Source organism: Leptonychotes weddellii, chromosome 8 (assembly GCF_054177405.1).
Source record: "Leptonychotes weddellii isolate Sample4059 chromosome 8, ASM5417740v2, whole genome shotgun sequence".
NCBI lineage: Eukaryota > Metazoa > Chordata > Mammalia > Carnivora > Phocidae > Leptonychotes > Leptonychotes weddellii.
The window spans coordinates 107,198,007-107,207,338 of NC_138376.1; positions in this window are offsets into that span (position 1 = coordinate 107,198,007).

Genomic DNA, 9,332 nt, shown 5'->3' on the forward strand with positions numbered 1-9,332 from the left:
CCCCCCCCCCCCCCCCGCCCCAGATAGTTTTGTTTTAATTTGCATACCCTCTTTATTGCACTTTTTGTCTCCAGCCTTACTTAAAAAAAACCTTTCTTCTCATCTAATTTGTAAGGGTTTCTTTATCACATGTTAAGTTCTTATGTCTGCCATAACTTGCTTCTTTGCTTGTTGTGTGGTACATGAACCTCCCAATCCAGAAATTAACATAAGAATTGGTCTCAAGTCAAAGAAGAGAAAAACACACAACTCCCTTGGAGGCACTCTCCTACAATCTGGGCTGAATGGGATTCCAACAGAATAAAACCTGTTAAAAGAAATTCCCTGGCATACAAGAAAAGTTGCAAAACAAACAGGGAAACAAGCTACCATGGGTGAGAGCCAGCAGATACAACAAACAAGAAGATTCATGCCCCCAGGAATTTGAAATGCAAGATAAAAAATGAAATAAAATATGAAGAAGATTGTAATTAAGTCAGTCTGAAAAACAAATAGCAATGTCTATTTGTGGAGTTAAAAACAAGGTATACTAGAAATAGTTATATGTAAGATGGGGGGCAGTTTTTAGAGTGTCAGTATTCCAAGTACTTTTACTGTCAAATATGAGGTCTAAGATAGTAATTAATTTAGATTTTGTAAAGTATCCACAGGCAAAGTAGTTCTGCAGAGGACTGATTCTAGGTCTTGATGAAAATGAGGACTTTGGGGCGCCTGGGTGGCTCAGTCGGTTAAGCGTCTGCCTTCAGGTCATGATCTCAGGGTCCTGGGATTGAGCCCTGCATCAGGCTCTCTGCTCTTTCTCCCTCTGTGATCTCTCTCGCTTTTGCTCTCTCTCAAATAAATAAATAAAATCTTTTTTAAAAAATGAGAACTTTGACTAATAAACTGTGTACTAGTTACATTTTACTGTCATAAACTCTAAGCATAACAGAACATTAGACAGATATTCAGTGAGCTTCTCAAGTCTCCCTCAGTGCTTCACAGACATGCTTGTATTAGGCAATAAAGTTCTGCCTGTTGAAGGTAAAGCAATGTTTGCCAAGCCTCTTATACCTCAGTTTCTCAAATTTCAGCATAATTAGTTTTTATGGTTTCATGCTGCCTTTATGTCATCAAACAGTTCTGGGTACAGAAGTTGTGTAATAATGTCTAGGCTGTGGTAACATGCAGTCATTCATCGGGGTTTCAAATTTGAAGGGCAGTTACGTATAGCAAGCTTGCCCATAACCTACCATAGCATGATAAAATTTAAGAGAAGGTGAAGTAAAGGTAAAGTAATAGGAATATAAGGTAAGACCTCCAAAAGAGTTGAAGAATAAACGGAAATGTAAAAAATTAAATTCACTGGAAAGAAGACAGGAAATGAGAGAGAGGCAGACAGACACACACACAGGGAGAGAGGGAAGGAAAGAGAGAGAATATCAATTAATAGTTTAAAAAAATGTACCTATAAACAAAACTAATCACATGAGGCCAAAATGGTTTTATAAGCAAATTCTACTGAATCTTCAAGAAACAGAACAGAATTTTCATCTTATATAGAATATTCCAGAGAATAGTGAAATAGAGACAATCCCCCAGTTCATTTTATGAGAATAATGTAACCTTGATTTCAAGGACTGAACAAGAAAGGAGAATTATTAGCTAATTTTACCTAGAGACACAGGTATAAATGCAGCTAGATTAGAGAGGTTTAACTACATCATTGACTCTTCCAGCAGGGGGAGCCCACAGACAGTAGCCTCATGGCAGCTTCTTCCAACGTTTGAGTAGTTGGAACAGCTGGATCAGGTCCTTACCTGAGAATTTTACTGATTTTAGTCTCTCACAGTATGGAGTGTCAATTTGGTACCTATTATGAGTTGAATTATGTCCCCCTGGCCAAAATATGTTTCAGTCCTAACCCCCAATATCTGTCAATATGACCTTATTTGGAAATGGGGTCTTTGCAGATGATTAAGATGAGGTTATCAGCGTTGGCCCTAATCTTACATGATTGGTGTTCTTATTACACAGGAAATATTTGGACATAAACACAGTCACACTGGGAGAACACCATGTAAGCTTCAGACTACAAGAGGCAACTCTGCCAACACCTTGATTTTAGACTTCTAGCCTCCAGAACTTTGAGGAAATACATTTGTATTGTTTGCATTGTTTTAAGCCACCTAGTCTATGGTACTTTGTTACAGCTTCCCTAGGAAACTAATACTGTGTCTAAACTTTAGTTCCTAGACAAGATGAATTCCCCGCACCCTATGACAAGCTCGGATGGGGCCAAGATGGTATAAAGATATTCCTGGTTCCCATTCCTCTGTTACATTAGTGGTCTTCAAGATACCCATGCCCAAGGGTAGACATAGTTGTCCAGTCTGCTAATGAAATTTTTTTTTTTTTCTTAAGATTTTATTTATTTGACAGAGAGAGCACAAGCAGACGGAGAGAGAGGGAGAAGCAGGTTCCCCGCCGAGCAAGGAGCCCGATGCGGGACGCGATCCCAGGACCCCGGGACCATGACCTGGGCCGAAGGCAGCCGCCCAACCAACTGAGCCACCCAGGCGTCCCCTGCTAATGAAATATTTTATGGACATCATCAGGTAGAGGTTTCAGAGAGGGCACTGTATAGCATTCCACTACTTTCCCCCAATATCATACCTTGATGGAGGTCTCCTCTGGGTCTGGGAGGAGGTCTGGCAGCGCCCAAGCCTTCTCCTATATAACTCAGAGACAGTAGAACAGTGATTCTCAACTGTGCAGTGTGAAGGTGGGATAACCACTTATCATGATCAATATCAGAATCTCTGGGAATGGATGGACTACAAAAATATCTTTTAAAGCATATTCAATATTTTATTGCTTTTAGTCATGATTTTCCATGTTTTAGGTTTTTATTTTAAAATAATTATAGATTCACAGGAAGTTACTTTTCCATTTATCTTGAAATTTTGAATAGGCTTATAAGAGGGTATATTAGTGTGCTAGGGCTACCAAAACCAAGTACCACATACTGGATGGCTTAAAACAACAAAAATCCATTGATTTTAGTTCTAGGGGCTAGAAGTCCAAGACTGATGTATCAGCAGGTTTGGTTCCTTTTGAGGGAGAACCTGTTCCAGGCCTCTCACCTAGTTTCTGGCGGTTTGCTGGCCATCTTTGGCATTTCTGGACTTGTAGATGCATCACTCTGACTTCCACCTTCATCTTCATATGTCATCTTCCTAGTTCCTGTGTGACATGTGTCTGTCCAAATTTCCCCTTTTTATAAGGATACAGTCATGTTGGATTAGGGTCCACCTTAGTGACCTCATCTTAACTCGATCATTTGCAAAGACTCCATTTCTAAATAAGGACACACCCACAGACACTGAGGATTAGGACTTCAACATATGGGTGTGGGGCACAATTCAACCCATAACAGAGTATATGAGCTTTTTATGTTTTTTAAAAGTAGATACGGTTTAAAAAGTTGAGAACTTCAAAGCTTAAAAGGTGTACTGAAGGGGCGCCTGGGTGGCTCAGTCGTTAAGCGTCTGCCTTCAGCTCAGGTCATGATCCCCGGGTCCTGGGATCCAGCCCTGCACTGGGTTCCCTGCTCGGGGAGGAGTCTCATTCTCCCTCTTCCCTGACTCATGCTCTCTCTCTGTCTCAAATAAATCAATAAAATCTTAAAAAAAAAAAAAAAAAAGGTGTACTGAGACAGGGAAAGAGACAGACTCCATAAAAATCTACTTTTTCTCCTTTTTCTGCTTCTATTCTTGCTAGGACCTGTACCTCACCCCACTTTACACATGCCTCATAATGCAAATAGTGTATGTCCTCCTTGTAAGGGACAAGGAATTAGTGATTTCTTCAGAATAGATAACATTTAAGGAAGGGCCAGGTGAGAATGACCATACAAGCCACCAAATGTTCGTTCCAGACCATCAGTGCTAGACAACTCAATGTCAAGGCCCCCCGGCTCCGAGGAATGACACCTGGGCCCTTGTCTTTGTTCTAAGTGGTTCCTGGATGCCTAAGGGGACACGTACACCAGACCACCATCTTCAATAAGAATCCCAGACCCTGAACAAAGATGAGACTCATGTTCCTTTCCTTTCTGAGTCTCCCCGACGCTCCACCTGTCTGTGCTCTGTCTATATCCTCAGTAAACCCTGCTCTCACATCCTGTTGGCTTGCGTTTGATTTCCAACCTGTGCGAAGCCAAGGACCCTGTTGGCTGGTCCTGCAGGCCCTCGTGTGGGTCCTCGGACCTGGCCTGCCTGCGTCAGAGCCGTCAGCCGACTTTTTACATAGGTTCCCCTGAGAGGCTCCCTAACTCGCTGACATGCATCACAGCCTTTTAAGCCCCTGCTATGGAACTCCTATGCCCCACCCGACCCCCGCTTACCCCCAGAAGTCAGCAAACCAGAGGATTCATAGGTCTCACGAGGGCAGCTTCCACACTGTCAATAGGTTTGGGCTTCCCAGACAAGCAATACTCAAGAGTTATTTCCCATGCAGTTTTCTTGAAAAATTAAGTTTCTAGCTGTAAGAGAAAAAAAAAAATAGTGAACTTAATTAAAAAGCCTGAATTACGCTAGCAACACAAGCCCCCAAACACACACTCAAGACAGACAGACACACACACACCCACACAGACACACACAGGAGCAGAGGAGCTTTCCCACAGGGGACAGTAAGGCAAGGGCTTGGTTTGGGTCCTGCGCAAGGTGTCCTGGGTGAACATGAACTGGCATGGGGTAGCAGAGGGGGTTCAGGCTGAAGAGAAAAGAAGTCCTGTATAACCAGGCCATGACCTCCTTACTCTCCAGCCTCATCCAGAGCCTTCTCTCTGCTTGAATTCCTTCTTACTGTGTGCAGGGCTGTTTCGCTCTTACTAGTCCTTCAAGTGACTTGCTGTTTATACCTTTACAACATTTATTTTTCAATTTTTAATCATAATTTTTAATTGATTTACCTGTTTATTGGGTTTCCCCCCATTAAACTTTGTGAGAGCAGAAAAGAGCTTGTCCTTCTCAGCATCTGGCATGGAATGCAGACTCAGTGTTTGTTGAATAAATGAATGGGTGAATGAATGAATTTTATCATTCAGGTAGGGTTGCATCAAGGGCACACTGTGACTGTTTCACTGTTTTTCAAGGTCAGGTATTATATTATTCCCACAGATTCTATTAATGAGTCCAGAATATCTTACACCATCTTATTCCACCTAAAGATGATAAGGACGGTCTGTTTAATTCTGCCAGGTCTTGCTACCTGTTGATGAAGGCTGCTGGTGAAAGTGTAACCAAACTAATGTGAGTTCACTCCTTGGTTAGTCACAGGTAGAAACTACACCAGGTGGAGTCGTTGCACAAAGGGAACCTTATTTGCAGCAAATATAGAGCTCATAGAGCATAACCTCCAAAGCCATGACTCCCCAAGCAAGGGTGAATGGGTTACTTTCATTTTTTTCATTGAATATTTAGATAGGGGAGCCTATCATCCTTATGTAGAGATGTGCATGTGCCTTAAGGAAACACACCTAGACATACATTGTATGCTATGTAAATGAGGCCTGTGCTTCTCGTTGGGTGGACATTTTAGTATTATAATGAGGTAAAGGTAACTATCAGTCACTCCCTGGGTCAGTCCATGGTCTGTCTGTGCAGGTGTGAGTCAGGGGTTGAGCTCCAACTGGTCTCGGTGGTCTAGACCCCAGAGCTCTTCATCCAGGTAGTCGTTATTGCTTGAGGGGTATTTTGGTTTCTATCACAGGATGCTATGCTCCTCAGGTCTTTGCCTTAGTTAAGAGATAAGCTGGAAAGAAGAGCTTAAGGAAAAATGTGGGACAAAGGCTGGTGGGTGTAAGCAGGTGAGTAGTGAAGTTCAGGTCTTGGGGTCTGGCTGGTGACAAAAGTGTATCTGCTGCTGGAGCTCCAGCTGCTGATCTTTAAATGTTGATTGGACAATCCCCAAGGAAGGATATTTCAGGAAGGTCATGTTTGATTTTCAAGCAAGTCTCCTTAAAATTTCATTCTCAATTAATTAACCAGCAGTTTCTTTATATATCTCACAAACTATCCATATTTGACTCCATTCTCTCTTGAAAAGAAAATACTCAGGGGCACCTGGGTGGCTCAGTCGGTTAAGCATCTGTCTTCAGCTTGGGTCATGATCTCAGGGTCCTGGGACCGAGCCCCGCATTGGTCTCCCCGCTCAGCGGGGAGTCTGCTTCTCCCTCTCCCTCTGCCCCTCTCTCTGCTCATGCTCTTTCTCTCTCTGTTTCTCTCAAATAAATAAAATCTCAAAAAAGAAGTATTTAAAAGAGAATGAGAAATATTTTACAATTGTTAAAAAGAAACTAGTATGACTCTTAAAGTACTATTAGATTCTAAAGTTCAGTGAAAATGTTTTATTAAAATATCTTTTTTCCCTATGGTCATGGGACCATCATCATAAGACACTTAAGAGCTATCCACTGTGTTGGTGGATATCTGGGAAATTTTATAAGATTCAAAGTTATTTTTCATTGAATGGGGTCAGGGTAACATTTGGGCTGCTGAAAATAAGGAGTGGAAGTTGCTAAGAGTATGAAATTCCATTCACTGTGCTCCTGGAAAGATAATATGCAGTGGGAAGAAAGAGAGAATAGTGATCTTTGGGCTTAATATTTCTAAACCTTTGAGAGCTGATCCAGGATTAAATGGATACAGTGATAAGTACAAAACTTAATTCAAGCCATTTAACGATTTTCCATTAAGATTATTTCAATTCAATTACAATGAAATTTAATTAGTATTTATTGAGTGCCTTGAGGAAACAAAGTTTTGATCACGGGTTTCTTGGTATTCCTTCATTGTCCTCAGTTAAAAGCTCTGTTCCAGCTCTGGACATAATTCACTCTTACTCTTCGAAGTCCCTGACCTAATCTTGGCTCCTCTATTCTGATAATAAAATTATACTCTGTTCTCTTTTGAAACTCTGCTTCGGCTTCATCTCCTTTAAAAGCCTTTCCAGACTAATACCATCGGATGCCTGTTGCGGTGTTTATTCACACAATTCCTGTAACACAAGCAGAAATGTAGATTCTATCTCCCTTTTTTTTTTTTTAAGATTTAAGATTTACTTTTTTTAAGAATCTAAAATGTAGATTCTCAAGAAGAGACTGTCTTCTGCCAACTTCTATTCTCCAAACTCCTCCCAGACACCCCCAACACATCCCAAATCAGTGGCTCTCAGTCCGGGCTGCACATTAGAATTAACTGGGGAATTTTAAAGTTCTTTTTAGGAAGTTTAAGAAAAACGTTTAATTTGGGAGCTCTTTGCCAGGCTAACTAGATCATCATCTCTGAGGGCAAGACTCTCAACGATTTTTTTATTTTTGTCTTTTTAAATTTCTAGGTCATCTTATTATTTTTCTCCCCTCCCCCTTATTTCCAGGTCATTTTAATATTTGCCCAAGGAAGAGACTATTTTTTAAAAAACAACTCAACAGGGTACACTTGAAGCTTTAATTGGCTTTATTAAGCAATTCATGAATTGGGCACCACGCTATAGAGGAAGCAGAGAGGTGCTCCCAGTTGTCCAAAAACGGAAGGTTTTTATAGGAAGGAGGGTGGGCCAAGGAAATTATTAGCAAAAGAAAAGGATTGTCTCATAAGGTCTGCTTTCCCTTGGCGGGGGCGGGGGAACATGGAGGGGGGAAGAGTAGGGGGTCTTGTCATGCAGATTACCTCATCTTGCTTTGGGGGTTGGAGAGGGCCCCTGAAGGCAGATTACTTCCTTGGCACTGATCAGAAAATTCCTGACTGACCAGTTAAGACTAAATTTCTGGGGCTGGTTGAAACTGCAGTTAGGTTAGGTATTAAGGCCCAGTTTGGGGCCAAGTCCTGTCATTTCGAGCCTGTAGTTTTCTCTTTAACAAGACTCTGTCTTACACAAAGCAGGACTCTTATGAACCCTGATGTGTCTATATTTCAGCCTCTGTTTTTCTCTGCCTTTGAAAGTGTAAATTTCATTGAATTAAGAGTTTTAAAGTTAAAACCTACCTTAGAGGTCATCTCTTTGAATTCATTTTTAGGAATCTCCTGCAAAGGATCCAGCTTACTTGCCCATACATGGAAGATAATTTGAAAAATTTCAAGACTTAGTAGGATGAAGATGTTTGGAGATAACTATGAAGAAAAGGAAATTTTTTGTGGAAGAGCAGACCAAACCAAGCCTACAGATCCCGGGAGTGGCTGTGTGACAGTGAGCATGCCTGGGCTCTGAAGGCCGGAGACTCTTTCAAGTTTGGCCCTTGGGATGTTGGGCAAGTCTCATTTCTTGCTATTTAAGCCACTTTTTTATTTGTAAAAATGTGGAGGATAATGCCCCCGGGCTTGTTTTGAGGATTAAATTGGATAAATATTTATGAAAGTGGGTGATATATAGTTTGATTTCTTTTAATAGCTGTAAAAAATTGCCAGAAGCTTCTTTCAGTGACTTTAGAAGAGAAGGCGAAAAGAATTATTTTGCATTTGAATAGGTATTTCTTTCTTCTGTCAGTTCTTTAAATATCTCAGATTCCCAGCATAATCTCGCTTAATTTTGCCAGTTGGATTAAAAAAATGTATCTGGAGTGCTTCCTAGAGTTCATTGCTGTCCTCAATTCTGCTCTATTCTTTGAAGCATGTGAAAGAAATGTAAGTTCCATTGTTGTTCCCTAAGGGCATTTAGTATATTAGTGACCTATGAGAGAACGAATCTATGTTTAAAATATATCCATTTTAAAATTTGTTCAGAGAAAGAAAAAAAGAAGAATTAATTACTTGAAGCGAACAAATCTCTTTTATGAATGTGTGGTTACCAAAACCCAAAGCAGGTAGAGGACAGGGTGATTTATCCATCCCACATAAGGAAGGAGAGTTGGAAACACAGTAGCTGTGGGGCTCCCAGGCCCCAGGGAGACTATAATGCATTGACTATGTGACTGCAGGTTTCTGATGGGCTTCTTTCAGTTTGAGCCTCAAGGAAAGCAAATATCAAAAAACACTTTTCTATTCTGTCCAGGAGAAGTCCCAGGGCAGCCTATCAGAGAAAGAAAAACAAGAGAAGATAAGATCTTCGCTAGAGTATCTAGGGCAAGCACTTGCTTTTAACCTCAGAACCAAGAGGAAGTGGTACCTTGTCAGAGTGTTGTTTGCAAAGGCTGAAGTTCTGCACAAGCCTGGAGCAATGCAGATGTCTCCCAAGGCCTCTGATTATAAGCGACAATTTCAACATCAAATTTATTGGGCTAAAAATAAAACAGCAAGAAATGCCATTCCCTAATATTTTCAGGGAAAAGATTCTTGAGGAAATTATTTCCC